Below are 14,337 nucleotides of genomic sequence, written 5' to 3'. Positions count from 1 at the left end.
TCATAGCAAAGGGTATGAATACTTATGTAAATAAGGTATCCGTTTTTTATTTTTAATACATTAGCAAAACTATTTTGATTAAATAATTTGTGGGTCTTATGGTTGTTGAAGGCTTATATTTAGCCTAGGTATAATTTGACAAGCCCTGAATTCATTAGATTATTTCTGACCGTTCGAAAGGCAGTGTATTTGACTTTTAAATTGTACAAAACTTATTTAGAGAAAAAAAAATCAAGATGGGATTTTTTTTTTAGGCCATATCGCCCTACTTTGAACCCTCCATGTTGTCCCCAGAGGTCAGGCCTCATCCGGTTAGTTTCACTACACTCAATTGAATTAGAGAGGAAATGGTCCATCATTTTAATGGTGGAGCTAGTACACAAGGGTAGTGTAGTGATGCAGTAAAGCAGGACGGGGGAACTAGGGACTGTGGGTAACTTCTGTCAGTCATCTATGTACCTTTGAACTCAAGATAGTTAAAGATCAACAGACACATTTTTACACTTGATAGATCCCACCACCGCTGCCACCAAAAAGCTACAAATAAAATACTTTGTAACGTGTACAAAATACAATACAGGAAGTGTACTTGATTCCCTATATCCATTATCGCTAGAGACTATATCCCTTGTGCTAGGCATTAGTTAGCCAAGCAGTGGGTGTTCCCCAAACAGGCCCCCTGTTCCCTCTATCAGGTCTGGAGCCTGCTGCTTTTCTGTTCTACCTGATCATTAAATTGCATCCACCTGGTGTCGCAGGTCTAAAATCAGTCCCCGATTCAGCTGTGGGAACAATGCAGAGAGAAAAAAAAAACCCGCTGTGGAACTTGCTTTGAGGTCAAGAGTTGAGTTTGAGGGCCCGATATAGTGCACTACTTTTGACCAGAACCCTATAGGCCCTGGTCAAAAGTAGTGCACTATAAAGGGAATAGGGTCCCCATTAGGGCAGCACTCAGTGGTCTCCTCCTTCCTCTCCAGTGGATGAATCACATCAGAATCATTCAGCTAGACAGACTGCTAGAGGTCACTGTTCAGTTAGCAGGCTAACAAGGGGACACAGACAATGTGACTTGCTGTACCACAGGAAACACTGTGTGCCTGGAGACACACTGCCAAGATCAGCTACTAGATTAACTATGAAATCATTAACATTACAGAGTTCATATGGACACACTGCCAAGACCATCTCCTAGACTACCTCATTAACATTACAGAGTTCATACGGACACACTGCCAAGACCATCTCCTAGACTACCTCATTAACGTCAGAGTTCATACGGACACACTGCCAAGACCATCTCCTAGACTACCTCATTAACATTACAGAGTTCATATGGACACACTGCCAAGACCATCTCCTAGACTACCTCATTAACATTACAGAGTTCATACGGACACACTGCCAAGAGCATCTCCTAGACTACCTCATTAACATTACAGAGTTCATACGGACACACTGCCAAGACCATCTCCTAGACTACCTCATTAACATTACAGAGTTCATACGGACACACTGCCAAGACCATCTCCTAGACTACCTCATTAACATTACAGAGTTCATGTGGACACACTGCCAAGACCATCTCCTAGACTACCTCATTAACATTACAGAGTTCATACGGACACACTGCCAAGACCATCTCCTAGACTACCTCATTAACATTACAGAGTTCATACGGACACACTGCCAAGACCATCTCCTAGACTACCTCATTAACGTCAGAGTTCATACGGACACACTGCCAAGACCATCTCCTAGACTACCTCATTAACGTCAGAGTTCATACGGACACACTGCCAAGACCATCTCCTAGACTACCTCATTAACGTCAGAGTTCATACGGACACACTGCCAAGACCATCTCCTAGACTACCTCATTAACATTACAGAGTTCATGTGGACACACTGCCAAGACCATCTCCTAGACTACCTCATTAACATTACAGAGTTCATACGGACACACTGCCAAGACCATCTCCTAGACTACCTCATTAACGTCAGAGTTCATACGGACACACTGCCAAGACCATCTCCTAGACTACCTCATTAACGTCAGAGTTCATACGGACACACTGCCAAGACCATCTCCTAGACTACCTCATTAACATTACAGAGTTCATGTGGACACACTGCCAAGAGCATCTCCTAGACTACCTCATTAACATTACAGAGTTCATACGGACACACTGCCAAGACCATCTCCTAGACTACCTCATTAACATTACAGAGTTCATATGGACACACTGCCAAGACCATCTCCTAGACTACCTCATTAACGTCAGAGTTCATACGGACACACTGCCAAGACCATCTCCTAGACTACCTCATTAACATTACAGAGTTCATACGGACACACTGCCAAGACCATCTCCTAGACTACCTCATTAACATTACAGAGTTCATACGGACACACTGCCAAAACCATCTCCTAGACTACCTCATTAACATTACAGAGTTCATACGGACACACTGCCAAGACCATCTCCTAGACTACCTCATTAACATTACAGAGTTCATATGGACACACTGCCAAGACCATCTCCTAGACTACCTCATTAACATTACAGAGTTCATATGGACACACTGCCAAGACCATCTCCTAGACTACCTCATTAACGTCAGAGTTCATGTGGACACACTGCCAAGACCATCTCCTAGACTACCTCATTAACGTCAGAGTTCATATGGACACACTGCCAAGACCATCTCCTAGACTACCTCATTAACATTACAGAGTTCATACGGACACACTGCCAAGACCATCTCCTAGACTACCTCATTAACGTCAGAGTTCATACGGACACACTGCCAAGACCATCTCCTAGACTACCTCATTAACATTACAGAGTTCATACGGACACACTGCCAAGACCATCTCCTAGACTACCTCATTAACATTACAGAGTTCATATGGACACACTGCCAAGACCATCTCCTAGACTACCTCATTAACATTACAGAGTTCATATGGACACACTGCCAAGAGCATCTCCTAGACTACCTCATTAACATTACAGAGTTCATATGGACACACTGCCAAGACCATCTCCTAGACTACCTCATTAACATTACAGAGTTCATACGGACACACTGCCAAGAGCATCTCCTAGACTACCTCATTAACATTACAGAGTTCATACGGACACACTGCCAAGACCATCTCCTAGACTACCTCATTAACATTACAGAGTTCATACGGACACACTGCCAAGACCATCTCCTAGACTACCTCATTAACATTACAGAGTTCATATGGACACACTGCCAAGACCATCTCCTAGACTACCTCATTAACATTACAGAGTTCATATGGACACACTGCCAAGACCATCTCCTAGACTACCTCATTAACGTCAGAGTTCATGTGGACACACGTAAAAAAAAAAAAAAACATTTAAACAAATGACTTATGAGACAGTGATTTCTAGACAAAATGGCAGACATAGCTTGATTTGATTAATAACTAATCTAAAAGCAATCTTTATACTATGAGGCCTAGTCATTCAGTATATCCAAATAGCCTGGCGGTTCAACCTACTGACTTCACTCTAGTCACATGTATGTGTACAGTATGACCATTTTCAGTGCTTTAAGTAAACAAACAATCACTTCCTCTTCCTAGTAGGCCTGGCCTATACATAACCATCAGATAAGATGGCTGCCGTCTACTACAGGACGAGAGAAATACTGCCGTTGTCTGGTTCAAATCCATTGACGTAGGCCTATGTTCAAATCCTATGTTCAATAATTTCCCCTTCTATTCTATGACCGACATCCATGGTGTGTTCACTAGGAAGCAAAACAGAGAGGGGACCTACGTAAATAAAAAATGGTTTTTTGGGTAGCAAAACGTTTTCAGTTTGCACCGGTTTGCTAAGGTTTGGACTAATGATTACACCCCAGATAACAATATAAAGACAAATACTGTTGTCTAGGCCTGACCTAATACTCTGGTTCAAATCCCAGGCTTCACCCCACCCCCAACATTTCTTTCTCTGCCCTACAGCAAGGAGAGAGCTACATGTGCTGGGGGACCACACCGGTCACAGTCTGGAGGGAGACAGAGCTACATGTGCTGGGGGACAACACAGGTCACAGTCTGGAGGGAGACAGAGCTACATGTGCTGGGGGCCACACCGGTCACAGTCTGGAGGGAGACAGAGCTGCATGTGCTGGGGGCCACACAGGTCACAGTCTGGAGGGAGACAGAGCTGCATGTGCTGGGGGCCACACAGGTCACAGTCTGGAGGGAGACAGAGCTGCATGTGCTGGGGGCCACACCGGTCACAGTCTGGAGGGAGACAGAGCTGCATGTGCTGGGGGCCACACAGGTCACAGTCTGGAGGGAGACAGAGCTACATGTGCTGGGGACCACACAGGTCACAGTCTGGAGGGAGACAGCTGCATGTGCTGGGGGCCACACAGGTCACAGTCTGGAGGGAGACAGAGCTACATGTGCTGGGGACCACACCGGTCACAGTCTGGAGGGAGACAGAGCTACATGTGCTGGGGGGCCACACAGGTCACAGTGTGGAGGGAGACAGAGCTACATGTGCTGGGGGCCACACAGGTCACAGTCTGGAGGGAGACAGAGCTACATGTGTTGGGGGGCCACACAGGTCACAGTCTGGAGGGAGACAGAGCTGCATGTGCTGGGGGACCACACAGGTCACAGTCTGGAGGGAGACAGAGTTGCATGTGCTGGGGACCACACAGGTCACAGTCTGGAGGGAGACAGAGCTACATGTGCTGGGGACCACACAGGTCACAGTCTGGAGGGAGACAGAGCTGCATGTGTTGGGGGCCACACCGGTCACAGTCTGGAGGGAGACAGAGCTACATGTGCTGGGGACCACACAGGTCACAGTCTGGAGGGAGACAGAGCTACATGTGCTGGGGGGCCACACAGGTCACAGTCTGGAGGGAGACAGAGCTGCATGTGTTGGGGGCCACACAGGTCACAGTCTGGAGGGAGACAGAGCTGCATGTGTTGGGGGCCACACAGGTCACAGTCTGGAGGGAGACAGAGCTGCATGTGTTGAGGACCACACAGGTCACAGTCTGGGAGGGAGACAGAGCTACATGTGTTGGGGACCACACAGGTCACAGTCTGGAGGGAGACAGAGCTGCATGTGTTGGGGACCACACAGGTCACAGTCTGGAGGGAGACAGAGCTACATGTGCAGGGGGCCACACAGGTCACAGTCTGGAGGGAGACAGAGCTACATGTGCTGGGGGGCCACACAGGTCACAGTCTGGAGGGAGACAGAGCTGCATGTGTTGGGGGGCCACACAGGTCAGTCTGGAGGGAGACAGAGCTACATGTGTTGGGGGCCACACAGGTCAGTCTGGAGGGAGACAGAGCTACATGTGTTGGGGGGCCACACAGGTCACAGTCTGGAGGGAGACAGAGCTGCATGTGCTGGGGACCACACAGGTCACAGTCTGGAGGGAGACAGAGCTACATGTGCTGGGGGCCACACAGGTCACAGTCTGGAGGGAGACAGAGCTACATGTGTTGGGGGGCCACACAGGTCACAGTCTGGAGGGAGACAGAGCTGCATGTGCTGGGGACCACACAGGTCACAGTCTGGAGGGAGACAGAGCTGCATGTGCTGGGGGACCACACAGGTCACAGTCTGGAGGGAGACAGAGCTGCATGTGCTGGGGACCACACAGGTCACAGTCTGGAGGGAGACAGAGCTACATGTGCTGGGGACCACACAGGTCACAGTCTGGAGGGAGACAGAGCTGCATGTGTTGGGGGCCACACAGGTCAGTCTGGAGGGAGACAGAGCTGCATGTGCTGGGGGACCACACAGGTCACAGTCTGGAGGGAGACAGAGCTGCATGTGCTGGGGGACCACACAGGTCACAGTCTGGAGGGAGACAAAGCTGCATGTGTTGGGGGCCACAGGTCAGTCTGGAGGGAGGGCTGCTGTGAGGGAGTCTAATGTACTGGTCCATCTTCACCACCATTATGAATTACCCTTGATCCTGGCTCTCCATTCCATTACACAACAATAATTGGACGAAGGCGTCTTCTGTACGGAGGGAGTTTTGTTAAGACGCTTGCGATTCGGTTTAGGAAGAATAAGGATTTTATCTTTCAATAAAACAAAAAGGTTAAATAAAAAACACAGTTATAGGGTTAGGCTTCCCACGCGGCAGTATTTCCATGTTACAGCGCTCGTTTACGGAAAACAGACGGAAGACAGAGTGGACTACCTGTGTTAATTAGCCATCTGTGTCTCCAAACACCTGTGTGTAAATGGGAAAAGAGACAAGGAAATACAAACCTGTTGTCAGTGAAAAAAAACAGTTGGCTACAACTGTGTTAAAAGCAGTTATAACAGTAAGTGGTATTTTTTTTCCCCCCGTTTCCCCTTTTTTGTATTTGTGAAATTATTTTGACTTGATATTAAAAGTAGAGCGATTTACGTTGTTTCAAGAACAGTATCGCAATTGAGAATCGATTCACGTTTGGTGGGAGTATTTGGCTGTTTTGCCTCCCAGAGCCAATTCACCTGTAAACAGAACATAGTCAGGTCCTTGGACTATACGGAGTAAAGCTAGACTGCGGTATTGGGCTGGGGAAGCCCCTGAATCACACCTTTCATGTTCTCATACTTATTGTCTTGTCTTTGTACGCTTGATGATATGTTTTAATGTACACAAAGCCGCAAAAACTACATTTCCTCGTATGGGAAAATAAAATCACTATCCATCTTAGTATGTAACTGGTAAAGCAGCTCTACAATGAACCTACTACCTCTACCCTGCTTCCAATGAAGTGTAAACAACAAATGTTCAATGTTAAAACTTTACATCAACACTTAGGCCTGTTAGGGGACTCCCCCTAGTCCCCAAAGAATGCTGGGCCCTTTGCTTATTACAGTAATAGTTTCTCAGTTTCATTTGTTCTTCACACATCAGACACACACACAGTGTGTCTACAAATTAGATCATTGTGAAAACGTCAATACTTATGATTTGTAGTTGGTTGAAAAACTTTAAACTTCAAAAGTTGCCTACATATCAGTTAGCTAGTAAACCTAATAATAATAATAATAATCGTAGCCATTTTTTTTTGTACTAATAATCTGAAACAGTTTAAACCCCGTTAAAAGAACAGTCCTGGGGCTTGCTGAGTGTGTGTTCTCTCCAGTGGGACAGCCAGATTCCAGCTCGCTACAACATACAGAAACATATGACTGTAGGTCACACGCTTCCCCTTCCAACTACTCTAACTGTATTATCAGAAATGGCAACCAACACCTGTAGTAAAATCAACGACCAAATAAATGTAACTGGTGTTTTTAAAATCACCTTAAACTCGTCCCAAAGCTCGCCAACATTCAATCTCTTTATCCCCCCTTCCTCCTCCTCCTCCTCCTCCAACCCCCATCCACGTTTGTTGTATTCAACTACTCACCCGCCAGTCTGAGGACTGTACAGTTCCAAAGTAACCGCTACAAACTACTTCAATCCTCACCAAGGATGACCCCGTCGAATAAACTCCGTGTCCTGGGCCAAATCCAAGAAACCAGAGGCTTGAAACAATAATCAGGCAGACACTTTATCCTCTAGCTGCCTGGCCTGCCTGCCTGCCTGGCTGTCTGCTACACAGGCAAACGACCACTTGCCTCAACAAAAGACGGCCCTGCTTGGGCTCACTTTTGCTCATGTAATCACGTAATAATCGCCGAGGCAGCCTTTCCCGAAAACACACGGTTTGCCTCCGTTCCCCCAGTTTATCCGCGGTGGAGTAGCTCCTTGATATCCTGCGTATGAGAAGAAATAAAAGTAGATTGTTTGGATTGAGTGTTCCAGTTCCAGGAGGTAGGAAATCAGTGAGTTCGCCGTTCGTTCAGTCTCTGCTTCCTTTTTCCACACACACACACACACACACACGCTCTCTCTCCCCCCTCCTCTTCCTCCTCCTCGCTCCCCCTTTCATATGCACACATTACACGTTCCGTGTCTCTGTAGGCTGTAGCACTCTTCAGCTGTTCACCAGACGCATCCACATGGCTGACCTAGTCTTTATTTAACCAGACACTAGTTTAGGAGCATCCCTCCCTTCTTCAACACTAAAACACCGAGCAGAACAAAAACAGCAGCAGGATTGTAATGATCGGTCGAGTCGGGACAAAGGAGAGACGAGGAACGACAATAGGGACGTTAGGTTGGTGGTTTTTTGATAGTAACCCGTTGGGGATTATGGTGTTATAGAAGAAATAACAAAAACAAACTTAATGTAGTGTACAACCACCAGTACGTGATGTGTCACTACCCGGTAAGATCAAACGTTCACTTCCACGGTAATGATACCGACGAGCCTGTCTCTGTTACACACAGCAGCACACCAATAAACCCCCTTCACACCACGGCCCTGCTTAATGAATACAATAAACTATTGTTATTAAACCATATACAGATTTAAAATACATCTGCCATCCACTCACAGCCTACGTGTTTACTGTTAACATGTATTATAATCAACGTGCTGGGGATATGAAGTAGAGGATTACAATAATGGTGTTTGATTAATGATCAGCATTTAAAACAAAACATGGAGATGACAGAGGCGTGATGTAAAATACACGGAAGGTAATGTTAGGATCCTGTGCGTGCGGATCTCTGGCTTAATGCCTATTCTCTCTCATTTGCATTTGTAGATAATAAATTAATTAGTCTCTCCAGCCCATTCAGAATGGCAGAGGGAAGAAGACCGACATTTTTCTAAAATGTTGAGCTGCCATCGACAAGTCCAACAGTAATGTTTGTCTGTCAAGGCCATTTGGTTTGATTTAATACAGTAATTAATCAAATAGAAGTGTTCCTCTGCCTATCTTCCAAGGGATACAATGTTTTGCTTTGATGTTGTTTAAAAAATATACAAATAAATCATAAATAACAAATCCTGGGAACAGTTTACCAGCTCTCTGGTGGATTACAGAGTTTGTCGTCACAATCTAAAGGAGAAAACACATTGCACCTCCAGCTGGGGTACATCTGACGCCAACATCTTCTCCCGATTCTATATGTATATTTACATGTTATGACCGACCGGCACTTCGCTCAGGAGGTGCTAAGTACTCTCAGCCAGGAAACAGTACCGGTGTCCATACTTTAAATCCTATCATTAAAATGTGAAAATCCCCCCCCCCCCCCCCCCCAGCCAAATAGAAAAACAAAGCTGCACCCTGCACTGAGTCATATTAGACATGCCTTACAATAGGTCATTTCATTTCCTCAAACATAATCAAAGCAATAACCCTCCCCATAGTCCAAAATGGACACTACAGAGAGGCAGCGCTGCAGATCAATAGCTACTGACTAGTGTGTGGAGGTCATTTATTATGCTACAGACCCCTCCTCTGACCCCTCCCAGCCCAGAGTCCCCTCCTCTGACCCCTCCCAGCCCAGAGTCCCCTCCTCTGACCCCTCCCAGCCCAGAGACCCCTCCTCTGACCCCTCCCAGCCCAGAGACCCCTCCTCTATAATCCACCAGAGAGCTGGTAAACTGTTCCCAGAGTCCCCTCCTCTATAATCCACCAGAGAGCTGGTAAACTGTTCCCAGAGTCCCCTCCTCTATAATCCACCAGAGAGCTGGTAAACTGTTCCCAGAGTCCCCTCCTCTATAATCCACCAGAGAGCTGGTAAACTGTTCCCAGAGTCCCCTCCTCTATAATCCACCAGAGAGCTGGTAAACTGTTCCCAGAGTCCCCTCCTCTATAATCCACCAGAGAGCTGGTAAACTGTTCCCAGAGTCCCCTCCTCTATAATCCACCAGAGAGCTGGTAAACTGTTCCCAGAGACCCCTCCTCTATAATCCACCAGAGAGCTGGTAAACTGTTCCCAGAGTCCCCTCCTCTATAATCCACCAGAGAGCTGGTAAACTGTTCCCAGAGACCCCTCCTCTATAATCCACCAGAGAGCTGGTAAACTGTTCCCAGAGACCCCTCCTCTATAATCCACCAGAGAGCTGGTAAACTGTTCCCAGAGACCCCTCCTCTATAATCCACCAGAGAGCTGGTAAACTGTTCCCAGAGACCCCTCCTCTATAATCCACCAGAGAGCTGGTAAACTGTTCCCAGAGTCCCCTCCTCTATAATCCACCAGAGAGCTGGTAAACTGTTCCCAGAGTCCCCTCCTCTATAATCCACCAGAGAGCTGGTAAACTGTTCCCAGAGACCCCTCCTCTATAATCCACCAGAGAGCTGGTAAACTGTTCCCAGAGACCCCTCCTCTATAATCCACCAGAGAGCTGGTAAACTGTTCCCAGAGACCCCTCCTCTATAATCCACCAGAGAGCTGGTAAACTGTTCCCAGAGACCCCTCCTCTATAATCCACCAGAGAGCTGGTAAACTGTTCCCAGAGACCCCTCCTCTATAATCCACCAGAGAGCTGGTAAACTGTTCCCAGAGACCCCTCCTCTATAATCCACCAGAGAGCTGGTAAACTGTTCCCAGAGACCCCTCCTCTATAATCCACCAGAGAGCTGGTAAACTGTTCCCAGAGTCCCCTCCTCTATAATCCACCAGAGAGCTGGTAAACTGTTCCCAGAGACCCCTCCTCTATAATCCACCAGAGAGCTGGTAAACTGTTCCCAGAGACCCCTCCTCTGTAATCCACACACAGTCCCTCTCTTTCACCGACATCCTCACAGTGCGTGACATGCATGGGTGACTCCCCTATCGAGATTACATTTCAAAGCACAATTCAGAAATAGAGCAGAAACCAAACCCATAGCCTCCCTCCATCTATACAAACACAATGAACAGATGCATTCAACCAAGCAATAGCCCATCTCACCATTTAAGTGAGAAAACGCAAAAAAGCTGGCATGTTTCAGTTTACAACATTAGCCTTTTATGTAGGTTTGTGTGACCTGAAACGGTATTGACAGAGTGAGGGTAAACACCGCTGAGACTGCTGTGGATTGCTCTTCTACCAGGGTTGTGTTCATTTGGGCAGACCGTAGCAAAAACACGAACAACCTCCCTGTTGGTTCAGTTCAGTTTTTATTTTGTTTGGTGCCTAATTAACAAAGGGCTTGGCTCTCTCACTACCTTATGCCCCCCCCCCCCCCCCCACCTCCCTCCTCCAGGATTTCACAGCTCCTCTGTTTACCACATGACTCTGTCAGGTTGGCCACCATTAAGCACTAGGTAATGAAAAGAGACAAGCAGCACACTCCACATTCTCCAGGCCCCAGCATGCATCTGGGAAGCTGACTACATCTATTCCAGCAGCCCATCACAATGCCTTCTCCCTGAGCAGTGAGTAGATGGCTGGCCTATACTGCATCTCGTCTCGTCCCCCGTGTAAAGAAAACAGGTTACTTTGTGAATTCAGTGGATGTGAATATCAACATGATTGTGCTTTTACACACATTAAAGAGAAATGCTACATTATATATATGTGTTATATTTCCATGTGGAATTCAGGGGGGAAAAAATATCTTATAGAAGCCAGTTAAAATACACAAGCGGTAAGAAACAGACTCACACCAACTGTCGTTTTTCAATATTACAAATAAATCCTTCAGACACAAATGGACATTAAGTGGAGCCACATAAAACCCAGCAACAGTGTCACAAACAGAATTCAACAGACGTGTGTGTGTGTGTGTGTGTGTGTGGCAAAGACCAGTCATTTTATTCCCTGTGTTTCAGCCATCAACATTGTGTATCTGTACTCTCTTATTCTCATTAGAACATTATGACTGAACAAAAAGCAGTGCGGCTGATGCACCAAAATGGTGTAAACTGGAGAAAAACAAGCTCTCCTAAAGGAGATGCTCCTCACTCGGTGGTGGTGGGGGGGGTGAGAGAGGAGAGGGGGGGAGAGGGAGTGGGTGAAGTAGGGGGGAGAGAGGGAGAGGGTGAAGTGGAGGGAGAGAGGGAGAGGGAGGAGAGAGAGCGAGAGAGAGAGAGAGAGGGTGAAGTGGAGGGAGAGAGAGAGAGGGAGGAGAGCGAGAGAGAGGGTGAAGTGGAGGGAGAGAGAGGGCAAAAGGGAGAGAGAGGGAGAGTGAAGTGGAGGGAGAGGGCGAGAGGGCGAAGCGGAGGGAGAGAGGGAGAGAAGGAGAGAGAGAGGGAGAGAAGGAGAGAGAGAGGGAGGGTGAAGTGGAGGGAGAGGGCGAGAGGGCGAAGCGGAGGGAGAGAGGGAGAGAAGGAGAGAGAGAGGGAGAGAAGGAGAGAGAGAGGGAGGGTGAAGTGGAGGGCGAGAGGGAGAGAGAGAGAGAGAGAGAGAGAGAGAGAGAGAGAGAGAGAGGAAGGGTGAAGTGGAGGGAGAGAGAGAGAGAGAGAGAGAGAGAGAGAGAGAGAGAGAGAGAGGGTGAAGTGGAGGGAGAGAGAGAGAGGGAGAGAGAGAGAAAGTGCTGCTTGGCAATACAATAAGTCAGCTATAGCTGAAACAACAGAAAAGGTGACATGGATGAGTCTAGTCTGACTGCCTTATATGACGACTCACACAAAATCCTTTCCCAGCTCTGTCATTCACTAAATACTTCAGTATGGATCTGTCATCATTCAATGTTGTTTAGGTGATGTCGTTTGTGGTGACAAAAAGTCATCAGCGATTGGGTCGTCTCTAACCAAATCACCGTATCAAAGCCAATTCCGTACTTTTAAACGCTGCTTCACACTCAACCCATTGGTTTCTGAGACTAATCACACGGCCCGAATGTGTTTGCATTCGGTGAATGGTCAGGCAGTCAGACCCAAACTCTTTGAGGAAACAAAACAAAATGTCCGTGGACGTAGCGTTTCGGCTGGAGATAGGAGTCTGGGTAGCCTGGCAACCCTATTCCCCATATAGTGCACTACTTTTGACCAGGACCCCAAGGTCTCTGGTCAAAAGTAGTGCACTATATAGGGAATAGGGCTCTGGTCAAAAGTAGTGCACTATATAGGGAATAGGGCTCTGGTAGTGCACTATATAGGGAATAGGGCTCTGGTAGTGCACTATATAGGGAATAGGGCTCTGGTAGTGCACTATATAGGGAATAGGGCTCTGGTAGTGCACTATATAGGGAATAGGGCTCTGGTAGTGCACTATATAGGGAATAGGGCTCTGGTAGTGCACTATATAGGGAATAGGGCTCTGGTCTAAAGTAGTGCACTATATAGGGAATAGGGCTCTGGTCTAAAGTAGTGCACTATATAGGGAATAGGGGGCCATTTGGGAGTCAGAGTGACTGTATGATAACGTTGTAGCTACTTGTCAAGTTAAAGATGCACTGTGCAGAAATCACTCCATTTCCTGGTTGCTACAATTGTAACAGTTCACCTAATTTCAGTTTATGACAAAACAAGCAAGTATAGTGTAGAGAATCATTGCACCATCTAAACCGGCTGTGAAATATATTTTCCATAACCAAAAAATATTGTGTTTGAAGCTGGTGTACAAAAGCGAAAGTAAAAGACGCAAAAACAAAACTTAAGAACGGGAAGCAATAGAAAAGCACATATATAAAAATATATACAGTTTCTTAGACTTGCTTTCAACGAGAATGACAGATCTGTAACTCACATTTCTGTGTGAATTCAGGCAGGTCGCCCAAAAAGTTTTACATATTGCAGCTTTAAACTGTTACTTTGTTAAGATTGAGTCATGTGTTGGAGGAAAATAAAGCCTCTGATGTCTCTCCCACCCTCTTCTCTCCCACCCCTTCTCTCCCACCCTCTTCTCTCCCACCCTCTTCTCTCCCAGCCTCCTCTCTTCTCTCCCAGCCTCCTCTCTTCTCTCCCAGCCTCCTCTCTTCTCTCCCAGCCTCCTCTCTTCTCTCCCAGCCTCCTCTCTTCTCTCCCATCCTCTTCTCTTCTCTCCCACCCCTTCTCTCCCACCCTCTTCTCTCCCACCCTCTTCTCTCCCACCCTCTTCTCTTCTCTCCCACCCTCTTCTCTCCCAGCCTCCTCTCTTCTCTCCCAGCCTCCTCTCTTCTCTCCCATCCTCTTCTCTTCTCTCCCACCCTCTTCTCTTCTCTCCCACCCTCTTCTCTCCCATCCTCTTCTCTTCTCTCCCATCCTCTTCTCTTCTCTCCCATCCTCTTCTCTTCTCTCCCATCCTCTTCTCTTCTCTCCCACCCTCTTCTCTCCCATCCTCTTCTCTTCTCTCCCATCCTCTTCTCTTCTCTCCCACCCTCTTCTCTTCCATCCTCTTCTCTTCTCTCCCACCCTCTTCTCTCCCATCCTCTTTGACCAGAGCCCTATTCCCTATATAGTGCACTACTTTGACCAGAGCCCTATTCCCTATATAGTGCACTACTTTGACCAGAGCCCTATTCCCTATATAGTGCACTACTTTGACCAGAGCCCTATATAGTG

General features: G+C 47.1%; 1 protein-coding gene across 9 annotated transcripts in view; it reads right to left on the bottom strand.

Moving 5' to 3' along the window:
- The window catches only part of rerea (arginine-glutamic acid dipeptide (RE) repeats a), a 366,496-nt gene that overhangs the window by 276,715 nt on the left and 75,444 nt on the right, over window positions 1–14,337 (bottom strand). Inside the window, exon 1 of one of the 9 annotated variants that reach the window (XM_082962257.1) lies at window positions 7,436–7,940. The exons of the other annotated variants lie outside the window; for them this stretch is intronic. The gene's annotated coding sequence lies outside the window, so the exon portion shown is untranslated. Of the gene's footprint in view, window positions 1–7,435; window positions 7,941–14,337 lie in introns of those variants that run through there. 9 annotated transcript variants of the gene reach the window in all.

Source organism: Salmo salar, chromosome 15 (assembly GCF_965601325.2).
Source record: "Salmo salar chromosome 15, fSalSal1, whole genome shotgun sequence".
In the NCBI taxonomy this organism is placed as follows: domain Eukaryota; kingdom Metazoa; phylum Chordata; class Actinopteri; order Salmoniformes; family Salmonidae; genus Salmo; species Salmo salar.
Note: the sequence above shows the minus strand (reverse complement) of the source record. Positions and strands in the feature narration are given on the sequence as shown.